Genomic DNA, 20,833 nt, shown 5'->3' with positions numbered 1-20,833 from the left:
ACAAATGGATGTTTCTAATTCTGCATCTTAATGGTACTTTAAAACAGTGAAGTGAACTGTATTTAGTTTTGCAATTCTCTTATTGCTTAGGGTCATTCTGTCTGTAGCAATTCATATTTAGGTTTGCTTTTTCCTTACTTTCCGTGAAGTTTCCCCTGTACCAATGTTGCAGGAGTGAAAACGTTGAAGTCACTTAGGATGCTCGCCGCATTTCCCATTCTGCAGGGTTTGGAAATGTTTTATGCCCACTGAACTACATTCTTAGCTCTAAGTATCCACCAGATTTGTTAAGATATTTTAACTGAACTGAACATGGTCCTACTGAGAATGGTAGGATGGGGGATCTACGATTTGATAGCAGGGTAAAGATCCCTCTCCTAGGAAAGATGCATTAACCCAGCTGGAAGCTTTATACCTGAAACAGCAATTATGGTGTTAAAACTACATCTAGAGGTAGGAATAATTATTGTCAGGGATACTTTTGTATATTCTACATTGGATTGTATAGTGCTGAGTTAAAAACAGCAGCAAAGCCAATTTTGATGAATTTCTTATTTTATTCTATTAAGCATATGTGAGTCACCAGAGGGAAACACCAAGCCTCCCAGAAATTCAAGGGTTTAGATAGTATGTTCCAAAACCAAGCTTAGCCAGAAATATTCTTGCTGGAATCTTGTATAGAAATATCCCTTCTCTTGCCAAACCATTCTCGCGATATCCCCACGTTAAAATGACTTTGCTTTTATATTTGGAAATACAAGGAGGACCAAATGTTACTTCCAAGAGAAAAAACGTAGTTATAAACCAGAAAAAAAAAAAGATAAACTTTTTTTTGTAGTACTTTCCTTTTTAAATTTCAGGTTCTGGATTTGGCCAGAAGAATCTTTCATTAATGAGAGCTGGCAAACTTCAAACATCATGCAAAAGTAGAAAGCACTTCCACACGGAAGTAGAATAGGATACTTAAGGATCTAAATACAAAGAATAGCAAAGGAAATCTATTGCTTGCTCTCAAATTCTCCAGCATATAGTACCTAGGTATGCCATTTGATTCATTGTACTGAATAAATTCAGATCCTCAGACAAATTCTGAATCTAATTGCACTGACAGATCCACATAAATGCTTCAAAACCAACACATAAACAGAAGCATAATTCCTCTCTGCACAGACTCTTCAGTTAATAATTTGTTATTTCTCACTAATAACTTCTGAGACAGAAAAAGGAAACACATGCATGTCCTTGTTGGGCCAGGGGCTTTTACAATACTCGCAAAGGTGTCCCCAACAGAAAGTACAATTTTACGATAAACTTCTTCCTGCTGGAAATGGGTGCAGGACACTTCAACCCAGCAGTGAAAACATTACCTGAACACAGGCTGAATTTCAAATTTGGCCCCCTCAGCTCTAAAATACATTTCTGGTGACTATAGCAGAATTTGGTCCCATATTAAATATTTATTTATTCCACAGGTAGAAAAGGTATTAACAGACAAATAATAAGAAAAAAAAGCAAGATCTTCTCCTCAGGCAACTTGCTATCTGCTGTAGAATTAAACTATATTAGAGTCACAGTAGCTTATCACATCAGGGAAGTGTCATACAGAATGGGTACAAAAAGAAAATAGCATAAAACAGTAGGAACAGAACATTGTGTTAGGAATAAAAGAAACAACACTTTTATAGCCCTCAATGTTTAATAACATTTTAAGAACATTACCTGAATTAGGGAGAATAACTGTAAGCTAAATCCTTTAGACAAAAAACTTGCATCAAAAAACTGACCTGTATTTTTGCCCTAGGTAAATATTCTGGATACTAATTCATCTCCTAAACTCTAATCTTAATATTTCTAATAATATATAAATTACAGGATTGTTATGCAAAATGATGAAAAAAAGTCTATACAAGAGCTTTGACAGGACTAGAAGACAGAGGGAGGGAAAAAAAGCAACGGACTATCTTTGAATCACACAGTTCAACAGCAAAAGCCCCATAAGAATCAACAGAAGTTTTGAGGTCTGCAGATGAAGAACCGCATGCTATATTTTAACGCACTAAATTGTATATGCAAGGTAATGAGAATAACTATAGTGCAATCAGGCCTAAACAGAGACTAACACAGTTGCGTGGTGAAGCTGTCAAAGCCTTTCTCCAGAATCTTGGCGCGGGCACAGTTAAGGAACCAGACAGCGCTCTGGCCTCTTCAGGGCAAGAATCATAATTCTTTATGTGACTACTGCATGTGAGTTCAGCAGAGAAAATTAAACACAAATCATATACCTAGACAATATATTTCCTGGGTGTGATCTTCTGGGAGGGCTTGCACGATTCAGAAAGTAAAATGTCTAGTATGTTCTAAACAGCCCTATATTTTAATGGCAGGGTTTTCTGACTCCATACAACATGATCTCACATTCCTTCCAAGGACTTTTATTTCACTGTTAATTTACAAAACATGTATCCAAAATCTCGAGGGTTTACCTATGATTAATTCCTGCCAGGTACAGTATATCTGAACACTTTTAACATGTGTTGAAAGCATCGGTTTTTGAAGAACTATCTATTAATGACTTTCTGAACTGTGACAATGGATATTGACAGTGCTTGTCAGACTAAAGCACTATTGATTGTCTCCCATCATGTGTATAGCAAAACCAATTTCTTTCAAGTGCCTCTTCCTAACTGAAATACATTATTATGGTGCCTATCTGTTTATTGTAATACCCCAAATTATAGTCTGTAATTCATTTGAATAGGAATGGCTCATACAGAATGAAAACCAGCAGCAGGAGTGGATAGGGCATTAAGAAATTTGAATAGATTTACATTAGTATCTTTTCTTCCACTAGTATTGTTTGGTGGGTAAAACCACAACAGCCGTCTGAACTGTGCAATTTTGTTTTAATACTCTTGAGTTCTTCAAAATTTCATGAACTTCTTAAAACTGGAGAAGACTTGTAATATAAGGAAGTCACCTTATGATTTAATAGTAAGTTAGCATTTAACAAATTTCTTCCCAAGGAAGAGTAAAACTGACAAGCTTCCCCATTCAAAACACTGAACACACTGATCTAAATCCTGGATACAACCATCTTCAGACACATATGAACAGATCCATGGGCTTAACTGTGATCTCTCATGTATTAAACTAGTCATTTTCTGAAGTGCTTTACAGACTCATGTCCAGAGTCCTCGGCAGCATCTTGCAGACCTGAACTGAAGCTGAGCAGGTGAATTGGAAGGCAGAAGTAGGTCTCTGTGACTTTGGATAATGAAAGTGCCAGCCTCGTAGCAGTACTATCACATACGTGCAAAAAAATTAATTTCAAGGAACTGGAATGCTTAATTATACAGAGTATCTCATCCTCCTGAAGAACTATATCTGTTACATGCAGAGGCGTATGGCTGAGCCTACACTCCAGGAGAGACTCTACTTCAAGAATATATAATGAATGCCTCGTGTCATTAAGCTTTATTGCATTTCATCAGAACTTGGAATTCAGCGTTTTTTCAGGTTTTCTGGGCCTGCAGCAGATGCTGCTAGTCTTCTAAGGAAAGAGCAGCATGCATTATCCTTTGTACAAATGGCCAGTTTTTCAGCCAACACCAGCGTTCTGAGGGTGACAAAACCAAGTCCCAGCCTCCTTCCTTTCTCCTTTGTGATGTTCTGAGATGGAGTCAATAAAGTCTGTTCACTAAGGATAAAGAATTCACTTTACCTACTTCACTGAGCTAAAGACTTTTGTCAGTCATCCTATTTTATCCCTTGGTGAAGTTCCTGGGCAGGTCTCGCTAGTTATACACACACTAATTACTATTTCCTTTTTGCAGAAGAGTTAAATGAGAAGCAGACAAGTGGCTTGCTCAGAGGCATTACAGAAATTATCACTGGGGAAAAATGCAGAAATCAGGCATTCTGACCCCTAATCCCTGTGTTTATGATAAGCATTAAGATGACAGGTTTTGTGAATATGCTGCATGGATCTGAAAACTGCAGCATCGGATGAACAACTGGATATCAGTGGCCAGAAGATGCTAGTAAGATTTTGTTTTAATGGGCACCAAAATACCTGGTGTTATTCAAGTTTACAGCCTTAAACACAGAAAATTCCACAGCACGTATATCTGCATTTGCAAATGTTTATGAAGCAAGCTCAGAAATAAACAATAGGAAAAAGAAAACAGTGATTATATAGTACAAATAATTTTGCTGTAATATGACAGCCTAACAACTTAAGTGCTCAGTATTGTCATTATATTTTGTGAAATTTGTGTGCATTAGCAGTAAAGATTCAATAAAATGACTGTATAATTCATATTTTTGCATCATGCTCTGGTGCATGTAAAGTTTTTTTTAATTTTGTCTCTCACTAATAATAAAAGGAAATAAATGAATAGTGTGTATTAAATATCATTGTGTGCTTACACTGTGAAACAAAAGGGCACTCCCCACACAGATTTTGTTAATGTTGTTTGTAGCATAAATATTTAGGAAAAGAAAGCAATATATCTGAACATTTATTGGGCTTATAAAGGAAGATCATACCAGACTAACCTGATATCTTTCTTTAACAAGATAACTGGTTTTATTTAGAAAAGGGAAATGCAATAGACCAAATCTATCCGGACTTCAGTTATGCATTTGATATGATGCCAAATGGGAAATTATTAGTTAAACCAGACAAGATGGAGAGAACTAAAACAATAAACACGAAGTGACTAAACAAGGTATTAAAATGAGCTTTGCTGAAAGGAGAACTACTGTATTAAAGGAACATTACAAGTGGAATTCCTTAAGAAATATTCTAGGAATATACAAAAAAATAAAACACCACTTGTTGAGGACTCAAGGCTGGGAGGTACCATCAGTTCAGAAAAGAACCAGGATATCAGACAAAATCTTTGCGACTTTGAGATTGGAAGCTGGAGAAACAGGATTAGACATAATACTGTCAAATGCAATTTCAAACAGGGATTAATGAGAAGAAATTCTGTTGCAAACTGGGAACTCAGCTATTAGAAACAACAAAATAAGTGAGACACCTGGGTAAATTAATAGACCACAAGTTCACTGTGAGCTACTTATGAAAACTGGCCATGAATAAAGCAAATGAGAGGCATGAAAGTAGGAGGTCGGTTGTGCCAGGCGCTGGTGAAGCGCGGTCCGGATTGCCATGGGCATCCCCTACAGCCCCGTTTCTGACATGGGAATTCACCCCAGTGAAGGTGCAGACAACAGCAGTGGGCATTACCAGGAGAAGGGCCTGCTTAGCTCTCGAAAAGCACACGGGGAGCTTGGCATGTGCTTGACGAGATAAAATATGTCTGAGAAAGGCTGTGATTGTTCTCTACGAATTTGTGAGGGTGGGAAAAGAGCAGGAGAAGAGAACAGGACAGCAGGGAGGGAGAAGAGCTGTTTAAACTGAAGAACAATGTTGGCACAAGAATAAATGCGTATAAACTGGCCATAATATGAAGTTCTAAAACACCCTTTCAAAGAAGTTGTGGTGGCAAATAAAACTAAAATAATTCAAGGCGATGCTTAATAAATTTATGAAAGGGGATACATAACATGGTACCTTGTGGCTGGAGGGACTGGACTAGATCACCCAGGACATCCCCAGTCCTTTCTTTCCACAATCTTTTGGTCCTCGTCACCATATTAGAAATGCTATTATACACATTTACTTGAATATAAAAACCACAATGCCAGAAATCAATGAGGTTGTTTTATTCATACAGTATGACCAGTTTATGTTCTTCTAATGTAAAACATGTGGGACTTGGATGAAGTTTGCTTCAGTACACAAAGTCAGATTATTCAGGCTCAGGAAGAGAGAGCACAGAGTGCTCGGGAAGGAGAAACTGGTTTCTCCGTGCCTGTGTCAGGGATTAGGACACTGGACACAGCCTCTTTGCAAAAAAAAAAAGGTGCGATCTCAGTGCCTTGAAAGCTTTTTTAGCAATAGTGAGCCAGGACCTCTTCAGGTAAAGAGTGAAATGGCTACAGCTAAACATTTACAAAGTCAGGAACATGATGGAGTAGCTTTTTGCATTCGATGCCCTTCTCTAAAGAAAAGTAACCAGAGTTGCTAAAATTCCCAGGAAAATAGGCAAACACTCAGTAACTTGGATGGTCTAACACAGAGGACTTGACTAGGGGCCCTGCCCTTGACTACCTGGGTGACCCAGTGCAATTCATTTCCAGTGTTGCCAGCCTTAGAGTCTCATCCCAGTCTTACTATAAAATATGAAAGTTTCAGAAGGGAAAAAATGGTAGCATCTGCTTAAATGACTTTTGAAGTTGATATAAATAATATAAAAATTATTACTTAAGCAGACTTCCCAAAGAAGGAAAACAAGCATGCAATTAAAAGTTGAGGAAGAGACAACAAGGAACCGAACATTATTTCCATAAATTTACAACAAGTAATGAGTTCGGATTTTTTTGAATCTGGGTTTTTGTTTGTTTTCATATATTGTGGAATACATGTGAATAACTTTAAGTCTTTAAGCTTACCTCCTGGCTGAGTTAATTTAGAAAAAGTCTTTTCAACCTTTTGCACATAATGTGAATACTCCTCATTTACATGAAATTGCTCAGACAAAAGGACAAATGAGTTATCTGGTTCCATATTTGAGCAGGAGCACCAGATAGACTGCTATGCCAAAAGAAAACTCCTCTGAGTGGTTGAATACTGCTGGCGACGTGTGCGCTTTTAACTTCAAAACCTACATATAACTCTGCCTTATGCTTTGGAACACAAGCTAATTATCTGCAGAGAACAAGGGAGACTTGGCATTGCTGTATTTATATCACCCTTGCTAAGAGTTATACAAATGATTCACATATTTTAATTTAGATACGCGCTTGGATACCTTGTTGAATCTTTTATTCTGATCCGACCTTATGGGATCTCTCCAGGAAGAATATTGTACCAGAGAATTTCCTTTTCTGTGAGGCTTTTATCAATAATATTTCATAATTCTAAATTTAAAAAGCAAATTGTTTTAAAATTTAATTATATTTCCGATTGCACTCAGACTCCTGTTATATTCACAACCTTTTATTTTTTGACCTGTGATCTTCTAATGCTTCTCATGTAATAAAGGACAAAATTAATCGGTAGTGCATAGGTTAGGAAAACCAACATGTTAAAATTGTTTATTTCCGATGAGAAGCAGTAACAACATTCATATGTATACTTGTTATTTCAAACCACAAGTACTAGTATATTTTTTTCTATTTTAAATACAGCAAGTTTATAATGTGATATTTCGTAGAGGAGAGAGCCACACCTGTTATCTTTAAAGCAATCAAAGAAAGGCCAAAGATCTGAAATCCATTTGCTGTACTCTGTTTGTATGTCCGCTCTACCTTATTGAATTATCTTTACCTCAAGCAAATCATTGGAGTAAGTAACCGAACAAAGGATTACCCAGGAGGTCATTTTTAAAGAGAATAATTCAATGAAGTAACGAATCCTTTTCACTTCTTACCTTAAATGAAAGTTCTGGTAAGAATCTCCTATATTTATGTTCCCATAAAGGTAAAACTTTGAATGACCTTTACTGCCATTAACTTCATTTTACGTTTCTAGGTAAATGACTTCTGTTTGTTAAAACACAATTGCTTTTCAAACTTTTCAAATGGTTTTCAACAGTTTTCAACAGCTTTTTGCTTTGGCTTAGGAGGTAAAGTCAGAGCTGCCCTGCAAGGACACAGGAAAGAGGTCTCTTAGAAGGCGCTTAAAATAAACGTAAAAACCAGAAGCAGGGGAAAGGGAGGTTTCGCGGCCCGGCCCGGCCCGTAGCGAGGTGTGATGCGAGGGTCAGGGCCGAGGCCTCCCCCAGGGCGCCGCGCTCCGCAGGCGGACAAGGGCCGCACAGGAGCGAGCTGCCGCTTCCAGGTACTTGACTGACAGGTGAGATTAGCCACACATTAAGTCGTCACAGTTTATTCAGTAAATTTGACCACATACCCGAAAGATCTGATTTCACTGTGTTTTTTCTCAAATGAGGTGGGGGGGGGGGTTTCCCATTGACTTTATCAGAAGTTGGTTTCCTAGCAAAGATCAAGTCATAAAAGACTACTGTTCAACTGTGAAACGGCAGACAGAAACTTTACCTCGTCCTCTCTCTCCCCTGTGCTCCCGAATGTGGCTTTTCCCGAGGTGCAAGCCAGCAGAGGAACCAATTTTCTGTCTTTATGCAGCAGGGAGCGAGCCCAAGGCTGCCGGGCCCTGGCGGAGGCGCTCGGAGGGGAAGAGCCCCAGAGAGGCCCCCACGCACGCGGAGACCGCGTTGAACCCGGGGACGTTTGGTGCTTCTGCCAGCCTCCCCAACAGCCGCGCTGCAATAAGCCTCCCGCGCAGGCTTTTTACATGTATTACATATCGCAGTCTTTTCCTGAAATAAAATCAGCCCAGTCAACACTTCTGGACACTTTGATGTGGAATTTGCATGGGTGCACTAACCCTCTGTTTGACCAGCCATGGTTAAAATCGAGATGAAATGTTAAAAAGATACAATAGAAGGCTGTTTTAGTTTTAAAATTAATGTTCCAGCTGACAAACTGTACAGGGACTTAACCTACTTTAGAACATATTTAATAGCGTAATTTAGTCTCTAAAAAGAAAAGCACAATAACTAGTGATGGACAAATTTAGAGGTTGAATCAAGTTCAGATAAACATTCAAAAGTTCAGATGTTTAACCAAACCTTATCTTGTCCCTGAAAAGCCTCAAGGGAAAAGCTCTATCAAATATAAGCAAAGTATGGAAGATTGTGGAAACTTTTCCTCACAGAAAGAAAACTGTATTATCAGGAAACAGCACCTTATACCAACACGCACGTGTTAAGCAGTTAAGCATCAAAGCAAAAGCAAAACATTTTCAGCAAGCTGCTTCATGGAAGTAGTAATATTTGGATGAAATCCAATACAGAGAAAAGAAAATAATATTAAGGGGAAAGATAATACAAATGCAATTAGACTATCAACCAATAAAACTTAATCTGTGCTTGATAGCTGAACCTTCCAAGGTTAGAATGAATAAGGAAACTGGAGATCAGAGGACTCAGTCTTTTGAAGTCTTGCTGTCCAGATTCTGGGGACCATTATCTGGCTGAGCATTTTAAAGACATTATGAATATTCTGTCCCAGAATAAGAAAGCTTTATTATTATGAATGACCTGTAACATGAGCAGGGAGAGCTACAGATGAATTCCAAGTAGGCAATTGTTTGAAAAAGGTAGATTCTGCTCTCTAAATTAGTTTTCTGGACTAACAGCCACACAATAAAAAATGTATTTTCAAAGAACATTTTCACTCGTGGGCCATTAATAACAGAAAATATGACTCTAACGGATTCCTCTCCATCCTTGCATTCACCAGTCCCAAATGATTTTTTAAAAAGAGCATATCAGATCAGAAGAGCCCATTGCCATGTCTTGCCTGGCATTGTTTCTCATGCAGCACACAATATCTGCCATAATACCCCAGAGGAAAGCAAAATTCAGACAAATGATGCAGCAAACCAATTGTGCTTCTGGACCCCTTCATTTTCTTTCCCTTTCCCCATGTACCCATCTTGACTGCTCTCTGCTTAAACCTGTTCCTCACCTTTTCTTCTGTCTTCCTCCCCCCAAGCCATTTTGGCAATGTTATTTACTTTTCTAATCACTGAACCCCAGATCTGAACTATTAGATGCCCAAAATCTGATATCTATCAAAAGCCTTTTTTTTTTTAATAGAGGCTGTCTAATTTTCAATTCAGACATGTCTAACGTATAACCTCTATCGCAAGCAAAGTCTCAACAGTAAATCAAGTATTGCCCTATTTGTAATTGTGCCTTAATGTCAGTACTGCCCTGGATCCATCAAAATCAATGATCTTCAGATATTACTGTATAAATATTCAGATATTACAATATCTTCATTATATCTCTGTTAATCTTTTGTGCTATGCGTTGATTTTCACTTAGCTAGATGTCAACTGAAATACCTTCGTATGAAGAAAAGAACGTAGGAGCTCTATAGCACCCTATAATTATCATCTTTAATATTAGATACACAAGAAAGATATATATATACACACATATATTTCCACATAAGATTATACACAAAGTCTATTTTTGAAGGAACAAAGCTCCTGAAGTTCTTGGAAGCCATTTCAATGAGACAAAGACTTTGATTTATGTCTACAGCCCACATAGAAGAGGGCCAAAGAGTAATCTTGAGATCATTATCTGCACTAAATTTTTAGCTGACTTTCTGGCTTTTCCAATTAGCTCTTCCCAAGACAAAGCCCGGGTGCAGCTCAGGAGCTGATTTACTCCAGAAAGCAAATTTACTCCCAAAAGGTATTATGGGCAAGACTGCACCAGGTTTCTCTCCCTACACCACAGTCTGCCCTTCAACCTCTTATCTGAGAAGGTGTTTTACCTTCAAGCACAATCTTACATGCCCACATCATGATCTTACATCAGACACTTTCAGCACAATGTTCTGAAAACACCAGGCTGGTGGGACACATACGACCAACAACTTACATCAGAGACCTTGAAATGAAAACACACACACACACGTTAGGGTCACCAGGCATACGGGGTGACCAGAGAAGACCTAAGGAAAAGCTTTATATGATCTGGACACAGCCAATCTGTCCTAGAAGGAGCTAACACTTAGCAATGTGGATGCAAGCCATTTGTCACTGCACCTTCAAAGCTGTCTTTTGTTATACGTATAGCACACAAAGTTAAAGCTTAGCTTGCTCTGATTTATTCAGATTTGTCTATTCCAAAGCCTATTAAATGACAAATGATCAAAGCTGTACCTGGCTCCTCTCCTTTCTAACCTGCTGACATCTGGCTACCTTCTCCTTAGGCTCTGAGTTCCTGGACTGGACTATAAGCTTCTGCAGCAGAGGTGATTATAAAACATACAATCAATATATGATCTATAAACCTTCACATACACACACATATACACACACACACAAACATACTTTCTCTAGGAGGGCTTCATACCTGTATGCTTTTTGAACTATTTCTATGTTCTCAACAAGGCGTCAAAAAGTCCATCATGTCTAATAAGCCTTTTTCCTCTCCAAGAAATTTCCAAGTGCATAGTTTATCTGCACTTGAGAATTTTAAACTCTTTTAATTCTCATCTATTTTAAAAGTGTTGTCTGAGAAGAGCTGCTCAGTTCTGTATGAGTGTTATTTTTCCACATAAATCGAATACCTTAAAAATTAATTCCACAAACTGTCATTGAGCATAGAAACACATTTTCTATGCTATAAAAAGGCTGCAGGCAAGCCTACCCTTCAGTTTTCATTGCCGGTGCATTGGTTGCAAAAGGTTAAAGGACAGAAGGATCTAGGTGTTCTAGTTGCTTATTTTTTACCTCTAAATCACAGCGAAGCAGCCACAAAACAGGCAAATGCAATACCTAGGATGTCTCAGGAGAGCCATTCCCATGCAGAAGCATGAAATCCATTTTACACGGCTCTGGGAAGAGCTTGCCCACAGGCAAGAAATATGAATCGAAACTGGGGCAGATTCGAAAAAGGGCTATTAAGATGATCAGGAAACAGAGCAGCAGCTGATCTTTGGTGAGAAGACCGCAAATCTTGGCTAGCTTAACCTAGCAGCACAACATAGGAGAAGGACTGGGACTGTGGTTGGTAGCTCTGTTTGGGGAGGCAAACCTGCGATGGAAAAGAACTGCTGAAAACAAAGGGCAAACTAAATGCTGACACAAGAACACATTTGTTACATCTAAATTGACCACAAGTCAATTTAGGCTGAAAATTAGAAGAATGTTTTCAGTGCGAGAACAGCAAAGTTCTGCAACATTCTTCCAGCATGAGCAGAGGGGCAAAAGCATTATTACCGAATTTCATTAATTATGAAAGAAATCAAATGAGGTAGTTGTTTTCAGTAACCAGGGAATTGACTCAATGCTACAGAAAGTCTGTCTGAGGAAGATAATGCTATGTTACACTTTTCAATAGCGGTAACGCAAGTGGATCCCTCCTGGGTGAATCCTGGGCACGCTTAAGACAATGGCCAATGGAATTAATTAAATGGAGCCAAATATCCTTCCTGGTGAGGGGAACTGCTCATATGTCACAGCCTTCTCTTAACAGTCAGGATTTAAAGCCAGCTAGTTGGAACCTTTTCCTTCATTGAGAAAGAGTACAGTGCTTAACCCTTCAGTGGTATCAACCCTTTGGTTTTTAGGGCTACAACTGCCATAGCTATGGATGGCACATGCACGTACGGCACTGCGAAGGTCCCTCGTGCAAGCCATGCAGCCGTGAAACATCTCACTGTCGTCCCCAGCACGCCCACAGAAGAACCTGTTCTTAATGAAGAAGCTCTTCTATCCCTCCCATAATGGTATATCCCATCCACTGACACAGGGAAGGGGCTCCTCTATCATAATATAACCTCAAATAGCTACAGAAGTCGCTCTGGTGGATTAAAGAGCTATAGTGGTTATTATGGAGTTCATCTTTTAAAGAAAGTAGGTTTAGCAAAAATATTTCACACCAGTGGAAGTTTTTAAGTGCTCCAACCGCACACACTTCTTTAATACACTTGTCCTCAAACTGTTTATCTGGCACGTCAGCAGGCAGCTGGTGGAACAAATAGGAGAACCTAGGAAGCACATTCATTTTTAAAGTGCTAATGCACCCAGTCCAAAGACAGTAATGTGCTTCCATCCGTTAAGCTCCTCTTTAAATATTTGGGATTGGAGGTCATAATTTAAATGAAATACATCCTCCAACCTGGAAGGTATAAACATTGAAATGATTTCTCCATCAGGAAAAAGGTGAGTCTGGCCAGTAAGTAATCCTATCTGGAGTCTGATTTACAGTATCCCTAATTCGGTTTTATTTAGACTTTTATAATCTAAAAACCTGCTTATTTCTGTCACATTCCTCCCAAAGTACCCGGAGGATTGCATCTGGATTAGTTATAAATAGCAGTGAAACCTCAGAATACAGTGTAGTTTGAGAATCATTTTTCTGGCTACAAACTTGCAATCAGGGTAGTCATCTCAATAATTATCATGAGAGGTTTCAGAATTACGGCACACAGAAGCGACAGAGAGCTCTGCTGACTATTCCCTTTCCAAAGAGCAAAGCTCAACAAGTCACTGTCATTTGTTCTAATTCTGACCTCGCTCCAAAGACAGTGGTTTAAAATATTTCTCATTGCAATGCAAATGCATATATCTATTTAGCTGTTATCAGTTTAAGAATGAGGCTATGTTCTTTCCCTAGGCAGGAGAGAAGAAGAAAATGACAAAAATGGAGATATGTTGATGGCACAAGTGATGGTGGGTCAAACAGATGCAACTGCCTCTGTGTCTTTTGTCTATTGCTGTAAACAATAAAAATCATGGCAATTTGCAAAATACGCATCAAACATTACTTTGTAATGAGTTAAGAGACTGCACCAATGCGGTGCAAACCATGTTTGATAGCGGGGCTTAAAGTGCCAGGGATAAGAGTAAATATCTTTTCCTAGTTTCACAGAAACCAGCCTCCCTTTTATGACATGGAACTGGTAGAACTGCTTGCCTCCAGTAATACATAAAATGCTGATATGCTGCCCATGATGGCTTTGCAATTGCTTTTTCTGAAGCAATTATTTGTGGGGAAAAAAATCTGCACATTTTTTCAAAATGTAGCTTTCTTAAATATTCTGACAATATGTGTAGTTCAGTAGGAAAAAAAGTTAGATTAATCATGACTGTCCAGTATCTTCTTGCCCCCATATCAAATTTATCTTGAGTGTGCATGTAGGAGTTTATTTTGTTAAGAAAAAAATATGGTGTCTCTCTTCTTGGCAACAAAGAAGAAATATGGATTTGTAGCCCCCCTCCCCCCCTTTTTTAACTTAAGTCCTTCAATAGTGTTTTGAACAAACCTAAAGAGATTTTAAGACAGACATTTTGTATTATAACATTCCCATGGGTCATATGTATGATCATCTTTACTAAAGCTCCTTTCAGTCCCAGTCGAATAAATATGCATTTTATTTCACTAATCTTGAAACAACAGGAATAAAGTTTACCCAGGTCTTTTATACCTCAGAGAACAAAACAAATACGACAAATCTTTAGAGAGAAAGGATATACAAAAGGGCTTGAGGTGAATGTTTCAAAGCAAATACTCTTTAAATGATGTGCAAATTATTTCAGCACTTGAACATGATTTATGAAAGGGGATTAGTCCACTGAAACAAGAACCCAGTTTAAACTGTTGGGTTTCAAAGTCAAGGATGAGAAGTGTTTGCTGGAAAAGGCAGAAGAAGCCAGATAGCAATCTATAGTGAGGATTTCTGATTGATTTTCTTTAACTAACTCAATCTTACATTAGCTATGTCTGTCATTCATACTTAACTGTAGTGGGCAGTATAAAATGCCTTCTTTTATGCTGTAATTCTCCATAAAAATGAAGTATGCAATAGTGATAATTAAGTAATAATGAGGTAATTAATAACTCAGTGACTAGCTCACTATTTACCAGCGTGTCCCGTAAATGAGCACAAGGAATATGAAACAATTAAAGATTATCCAAGCTCAAACAGATAACTTCTACAGAGAGTTGTGTGTCAGTGAGCAGACCAATGAGTCGCAGGTCACATCTATAATAATACATTATATTATATTGTAATATTCCCCCATAGTCTTCAAGTAATGGGTAAGAGCTACTCTTAAGTACTAGAAAAATGATCACTTTTATGTAATTGTAAAGATTAATAAGTGAGCTAACTTCTCATGGTTCTATAATGACCCTGCTGTTCTGGTAGGTAAAGGAAAATTTAATGATCCTGTTCAGATATGATTAATATCTAACTTTTTCCTGACTAAAAATCTGGACTTGGTTCAATAAAAATGAATTAAGAGAACATGCACTGATTTCCCTGCCAAACGTTTATATGGAAGTTGGTTATGCCCAATTTAAAAATATGCTTTTTCAACCCAAATTGTAAACTCTGGAAGGATTTTGGAAAGTAAAGTAAAAATGAAATAAAGAACTGAAGAAACATTATATTATAATTGATCTGATATAGTAACAAAGTACAAAATGGAAACAGGATATTCAAGTTCGAGAAAATCTTTTTTTTTTCCTTTTTGATCAGTTCTGATTTTGGGTGCAATATAATCTCATATGATCAGCAGAGGTGACACAATTTGTTTCTGAATTTGTCATGTTTTGTTCCCAAAATGCCAATATCATTATTTCTTAGCTGTTGAAATCAGTATTTCCCTAAGCTTTAAGAAAATAGCATACCCATAGTAAATGTTATAGCAAAACATTATAGTAAAACTAAGTAAAAAAATAAGTTCAGTTTCCAAAGTCCAAATGAATGCTCCTACACTCCACAAACAGCATGTTGTATTTTCTTTTTGTGTTTTCTTCCAGTATCTGAAGCTGTCTACAGTACTGTTGATGCTATAAAAATAAATACCACAAACATATAAGATGTACAGTGACAAAATTAACGTTGCAGGAGGAAGCTGCATATTTGCACATAGCTTTAATTTTGCTCTCTCTTTTAACTGTTGTCACTGCTAATGTTGCACTAATATACCTTACTGCTTTATTTTTCTTGGTTTTATTATAAACAATAAAACTGACCTATACATAATGCTAACATCGTAATCAAATAATATTAACTAAATAGTATCCATTTGGCTTTGAACTTCCCATCTCACTAAAACAAACGGGCTGGGAAGGGGAAAGAATTCATACCTCGTGGAAGCTAACAAAGAAAGCGAGCGACTTCCCACTTTCGCTACTCTGATGAGGCCCTTGATCGCAGAAGCAACCCCGGGCGGGTAAGGGACCCCATCGAAAGACAGCCTGCGAGCGGAAACGTCACTCAGCGTGACTAAGGGCTGCCGAATCCGGCCCTCAGGAAGTTGCAGGGAGGTAGCAGCGAGTCTCACTAAGTCGCAGGATATGGGCTCCCAACCCACCATGCTCTTAATCTGTTAAAAAAGGAAGAACGCAAATCACATAGGCTCCTTTCGGAGCATTGTCTGTAATTAGGTGGCCTTTTCCGAGTCATGCTAAATGAGGCTTTAAATAAGTTCCTGGCTTTTTTCTCCTGTTATTATACAGTTGAAGCCATGTAAATATATGTGTTTCTCCCCTGGTAACCAACCTCTTCGTTCCATAGGCAGACAACAGCCTCAGCAACACAACGTGTAGGCACAGAAATAGCAGCATAACTTCGATATGTGTGGGGACAAACTTTAAACTCTCAAGCAAAGCCTCGGAAGAAGCTTTAGTCAAGGAAGGAGTAAACGCAATAGGAAGCCAGCAAGGGTTAAGGCTTCACTGGCTTCTCCAGCTCTTAGCTCACGTCTACTGAGAGACCGAGATTTGGGGTTTTTTTGCACATTGTTCAATCTTAATTATCTAACAAATTGCATTCAAAGACGATTTGGGGTGTTTTAGTAATCATTTAGCAATATTTACATGGTACATTTCAGGTTTCAAAATTCCATCTTTTGAAGTAAATACAAGAGAAAGAAATAAGCAACTTTGGGCAATTTTCAAGTGTATATATTCCTTGTTTAAATTCAAGGGATGGAATGCCTAACTTAAATCCTACCTTCTAAGAAACGGAAGCAGATTTCAGAGCACAGATGACTCTGCAGTAAATTTTTCTGAATGCAAATCAAACTTATGACCTACAGGTTCTTTCTTTTTTTTCCCCACTATTAAAAAAGAAGTTGAGAGACACACATTGCCGAACACCTACACCGCAGCCGTTCCCTCGGGAAGCTTGGGAGCACTGTAGCAGCGCAGAGCTGCGCTACGTTGCCGTTTAGGACTAAAAAGGCCCAGGCCTCCCAGTTGAAACCGCAAGAGGAATTTAGGTAAGCAAAATGTCATTATTTGGGTTGGACTGCAGCCAGGGTGCCAGGGATAACGCCCCGATCCTAACGAAGAGTGGAAAGGAATCCCAAGCCTGCTGTTTAATATGCATGACATGTCGGGTTTACTGTCAACTTTTCCTTCCACCCCCTCTTTTGTCCGCTTTCTCCACCTGTTGCAACTTGTCCTTATTCAGACTGGAGCCCGCCGGGGCTCGAATTGTCTTACTTACAGTCCCATTGTGTCTAGAACAATGAAGCCCTGATCCCCGACTACAGTTATTAAGATACTAAAGTCATAACAAATAACATAATACTACGCAATCCATTAGGACTTTCCTCCTTACTGATATTTTTTAAATCCTTATGCTCCGGTTGTGGCTTCCAAGCCTCGGATTTAAACATAGAGGAGACTGTGCAGGATCCATAGCGTGGCTGCATGACTAACCACTGGATTTCCAGTAAAGTGTTCTTGCAGATAAGAGAAAAATGTGCAAGTAGAAACAATAAAAATAATGCAATTCAATCTTATCAATTCAGCTAGTTCCAGCTTTTATATGGCAAAACAAGGAGATCAAATTGCATTTATCTAACATCACAGATTTTTTAAATGTCTAAAATATTTAATTATTTTGCTTTGGCAACCTAAGGCTGCGGAACAGATTACTGTTCCCACTACATAAGGAAATAACTGACAACAATTAGTATTTATTCTTGTTGCTTTTGTAATAAAAATAGAATTCCATCACTTTCAAGGAAACCTAAAATATTAATAAGAATGTGATGAACTGAGTAAATGTGACGCCATAAGGGAATGATGGAGAACAGGTTGGAAATATAGTGCTTTTGGAATGTATTGCATTATCAAGCTTGTGATTGTGCATTTTGACAAGAGCAGCCCTCAGATTGATACAGTAGCCAAAGGGCACTCTTCCTACTGCGAAGCCGTTTGTTCCCGCTCGGAAAAGGGGGAGGAGAAGGGGAATTGATCCCCTCCGACAATCGATAGCTCCTCGAGCGCAGTCTCTTCCACAAGAGGTCACTGCTGAGTGCACAGGCTCCGAGAGAAGGACCAAAATGCATGCCACAAAGCCACCATGTGCGGAAAAAGCCACCCCGAGCTGAGTGGAAAGCGCGAAGTTGGCTTTATTGGCTGCAGACATTACTATCCTGATGGTTCCTATAGCCCGTATACACAATAAAGTCTTGTTTTTTTGGAGAGCTGAACGGTTCTTGGGAATCCTTGCGATGTAGAGAGACTTTCCCTGTGTCCCATGAGCAGCGACAGCATCTCTACTTTCAGTCTAACCCAGGCACACTGTTTCCATTTAGCCTAAAATTAACTTGGCAGACCACTTACCAACAGGCACAATTGCAACCAGTACTAAGTCAAGATTTTGGGGGCAGCCTTAGGAAAAAGACTACAATCTGAATGATAATGAAATTATCTGGAATTATGAAATCTGTCTGGCTGGGACAAGACTTCTTCACATCAAAAGGACTGGTTTTGCAGGGCACGTTCCTTGCACCAAAAGTGTACGTCCTCTAATGCAGGAGTCTGCTAGAGTGAAAAAAATGCTCTTTCTGAGTAAGCATTAGCTGCATAAATTAAATCACTGAAATAGTTGGCATCATAAAATAAAGAGTAATCTTTTCCCACATATTTGAAAGGAGGATCACAGATATTTTAGATATTACTGATAATGTTTCCCAAGGCCTTCCTTGGCTATTTCTTAGCTCAAGAAAACTTCAAGTAAAATCTGAGTTGAATCCAAACTGGATGAGAGGTCACTGAAAAGCTGCATGACCAAGAAGATGGACACTCTGTGCATTCTGTAAATTGAGTCTGGCAGTTTGAGCCCAATTTCCAAAGAAATCAGTGCCTAGAACTCAAAAAGAATCACGGAAGATTACCATTTATCCTTGTAATCTAAGCAAAGGCAATTAGGATTAAGCATAAAAACTAAATTCCTGCAACTCAGTCTCTAGAGGCAGTCTCCCCAGTTTTAAATTAAAGAGTAAATTACTGGAACACTTTGGGTGGAATATACCTGTCCTCTATGCACTCGTGCTGCTAAAAAAACAATAGTGTCTCATCCAAAATTCCAGAATATTTTTACAGCCCTTAAAGTGTACAGAAGGAACATACAAATGAATCTGAACTGTCTGAATATTTCATTAAAGATTATCAGGGGGTGGCGATGGCCTGCTAACACACAGTTGCCTTTCGTCTGTGTTAAACTGAACGAGATTTAAGCCAACTTTTTAAAATCTCCTTTGTCTGGATTTGACATTGGCAGCAGTCAGTAATATAAGAGCACTACGAAATTATAAAATCGTTAAACTTTGTAATAACTTTATAAACACACTTGCAGATATTGCACATATCTTCTCTGTGCTCTGCAGTCAAACTGGACAATGAAACGACCACCTGTTAACTGCTAACAATGTGTCATTACCAGTTCTCATGCCTTTTTAAAGCAATTTTGGCTCTAGCTGCCGATAATTCTGGCTACGATACTTGTGTGAACATTAAGGGCACAGAAAGCCAAAGGCAGAAAACTGACAATACAGTTTGTGCTTAGACTACTAATAAGTAAGTGAATAATATGATTTTTCTAATTCCACATAATTACTTGATCTCAAGGGGCCAAAAAAAGTTCTGAATACATATTTCAGAAGCAATCCAATCTACAGTGTTTAAATACGAGCTTCGATTCAGTGAGATTTCACAGCAGATATTTTCACATTTTTTAGTAGTTTAAATAGCCTTTAACAAAACAGAGGTTATTCACAATTCTCTAAGGTTTGAAAAGAAATGTAGACTAAGTCTATGAAACTGCTCGTGTGCACTTCTTTCTGTTTTGTCTGATAAATTATCAATTAAAGATATTTGAGAAGTCAAAATAAATAAATAAATAAATAAAAATTCCCCAAGTGATGAGACAGCTAATGGGCATTTTGCTAGTAATTGCAATAGGAACAGAATCAGGCCCTCAAACTTACCATTCCCTCAGTCTTATTCTTCTTGCTCTGAGAAACACAGTGTAACACACAGTATGAAGACATTGGGACAATTTTTCACAAGCTACATCCAGGCTACTTTATATTTTATTGTAGAAAGAAAACCCTTAAAAAAAAATCTCCAAGATAAGAGGGAAATAAGAACAACAAAAAGCTCTGGTCTGCAAAAATTGTCTATCTAATGAATCTCTGTATTTGTGTGTGTGTGTGTGTGTGTGCGCGCGCGCGCACATGCGCACACGTGTGTGCATACATTTGTGATTATGTGGATAATTATCATCAAAAATAGCTCTGTTGGGTCTTTTGAATGCAACTATTTCTTTAACATCTAAGGCTTCGATCCTACAGTAAAATGTTTGCAGGCAAATTCCTACACAGCACTCCACTACCTATAGGTAGGGTCTAAAGCTGTCACGGCAGCTACGTTAGAAGCATTATGTGAATCTCCTGCTGAACAAAGAAGAAAAACAAAGATACAAGAGGGAGCGTGAAAACTAAAAAATGCTGAGCGAGTGATTCAGGGTCACCACCAGCTCCCGCGTCTTGTGCCCACAGTATCATGAACACCTCAGCACAAACTGGGAAAGCAAAGTCTCAGTGGACTAGAACACAACACTATTTAGTTTTAGATCACTTTCTTTTCTAATCTTACTGACAAAAATCAGCTTTGATCCCTGGAATTTAACTTCCATGACTTTATAGGTTGTTCATTCCAGAGGATATGCCAGATCATTAAGTAATTCACTGTATAAATATATAACAGAAAGAATCACTCAAGCAATTTGAGGCATTTTACTAAAATGGAAACAAAGCCACTGCAATAGAACATTAGCATAGGACTCATGTTGCTTATTTTTAAAAATAAATGGCTTGAATAAGCCTTTGCTCCTAAACAAA

The 20,833-nt window shown here is 38.4% G+C and overlaps 1 protein-coding gene across 6 annotated transcripts in view; it reads right to left on the bottom strand.

The window, feature by feature from the left end:
• ARHGAP15 (Rho GTPase activating protein 15) overlaps positions 1-20,833 on the bottom strand; it is a 339,806-nt gene that overhangs the window by 141,828 nt on the left and 177,145 nt on the right. The gene's annotated exons all lie outside the window — the stretch shown is intronic.

This window comes from Apteryx rowi, unplaced genomic scaffold, assembly GCF_003343035.1.
Source record: "Apteryx rowi isolate R43461 unplaced genomic scaffold, aptRow1 scaffold_8, whole genome shotgun sequence".
NCBI classification, from domain to species: Eukaryota; Metazoa; Chordata; class Aves; order Apterygiformes; family Apterygidae; genus Apteryx; species Apteryx rowi.
The sequence above is the reverse complement of the archived record's forward strand: the minus strand, read 5'-3'. Positions and strand labels throughout refer to the sequence as shown.